This window comes from Myotis davidii, unplaced genomic scaffold (assembly GCF_000327345.1).
Source record: "Myotis davidii unplaced genomic scaffold, ASM32734v1 scaffold170, whole genome shotgun sequence".
In the NCBI taxonomy this organism is placed as follows: Eukaryota; Metazoa; Chordata; class Mammalia; order Chiroptera; family Vespertilionidae; genus Myotis; species Myotis davidii.
The window spans coordinates 2,139,762-2,141,495 of NW_006282528.1; the positions used below are offsets into that span (position 1 = coordinate 2,139,762).

General features: G+C 60.3%; 1 protein-coding gene across 1 annotated transcript in view; it reads left to right on the top strand.

Moving 5' to 3' along the window:
• Nucleotides 1-1,734, top strand: part of LOC102773176 (chromosome unknown open reading frame, human C21orf59) — a 7,448-nt gene that overhangs the window by 4,899 nt on the left and 815 nt on the right. The window lies entirely within an intron of this gene.

A 1,734-nucleotide genomic window follows, 5' to 3' on the forward strand; every position in this document is an offset into this window, starting at 1 on the left:
GGTGCTCCAGCCGCGTGGTCTCCCTGGGCCCTCGGCTCCCGGCTTCCATCCTGTTACCCACCGGCTCCGGCTCCCTGGGATGTCCGCCCTGCGGCCCGAGCCCTGGCCCTCCTTGTCCGCTGTCCAGTGACTTGAAGACGTTGTTTCATACATTTTACTCATTCGTTTCCCGCCAGAGGGTGAACCCACGCTCCTCCACGTGGGCCCGAAGCATCAGGGCCAGGGCACGCTGCAGACCGCGCTCAGGGGGCCACTGTGTGTGTGTTGGGGGGGAGGGGATGCAGGGAGCCTCACCCATTGACATTTTCCCATTGATGCTTTTTAGATAGAGTGGAAGGGAAGGAGAGAGAAACATCGATGTGAGAGACACACTGGTTGCCTCCCACACGGACCCGGACCAGGGCCTTGGATCGAACCAGCAATCCAGGTACGTGCTCTTGACCGGGATTCGAACCCACGACCCTTCAGTCCTAACTGCTTGGGCCAGCGCTCTAACCACTGAACCACCAGCCAGGGCTACAAGGCCACTGCTGAGGAGTTAGAATGAAATACAGGAGCACCTAGCACCGCCACTCGCCTTGGGAGACGGACACGGCGCGGGGAGTCGCACGGCCTTCGGCGTGTTGCTCAGTGGTAAGTGTCGACCTATGAACCAGGAGGTCAGGGTTTGATTCCCGGTCAGGACACCTGCCTGGGTTGAAGGCTCGATCCCCAGTGTGGGGCATGAAGGAGGCAGCCAAGCAATGATCCTCATCATTGGTGCTTCTCTCTCTCTCCCTCTCCCTTCCTCTCTGAAATCAATAAAAATATATCTTCCCCGGGCTGTGACCGGCCCCTGCTGCCTAGTCTCTGGGGCGTGGCCTCGGCCGAGAGGGAGCCATCCAGACAGGCCGGCCCTCACCCCTGACACGATGACACATTTAGTGTCCGATGTCCGTTTATCATTGAAATGGCCCCACGTGACCACAGACACAGCCACGCAGACATGCGCACACAGATGCACACACACAGATGCATACGCCCATGGGAACATACACAGAGATGCACACACGTACATGTGTGCACACAGATACATACACAGACACGTGCACACAGATCATACGTGCACACAGAGGTACACACACAGACACGTGCTCTGCTTGTCCCTCAACAGCTACCGAAGGCCGGGAGGAGGGATGAACAGCGAGCGGTGAAAGGGAGCCTTCCCGGCCGCTCCCCGGAGCGCGGACGCTCTGTCGGTGCTGCTGGTGCTGCCGGGGCCGGAATTGGAAGGCGCTGATGGATCCCCCCGCCCCCCGCCCCACGAGGCACCTGTGTGAGAGGCAGGCACACCGCCAGCTGCAATCAGGGCGCAGGTGACAACTAGTGACACCCCCTCCCCCCAGCAGAGTCCCGGGGACAAGCTGGGACCCACGGGGCAAGGCCGGCCGACCCCTCCCAGGTCTCACGTTCACACCAGCCCGGCAGGTCCCCCTCCCCCCCAGGAGCCCGTCTTCGTAACCACCCCGCTCTCTGTTTCGGGGGTCACGTTCCTGGGCGCCATGTGTCCCCCTGACATTGGCCCCGCCTCCACGCGCAGGAAGGTGGAACTTCAGGCTGAAAGGGGCGTTTTACACTCACACCTTGACTCGGGCCGGAGAGGATTTTGCTGAAATGAATATTCCCTCTGGGTTTCGGCCAAACCTGGAAGTTTCAGGCCCAGTCGCCTTTTCTCTCAATTCTTTTTAAAGAAAT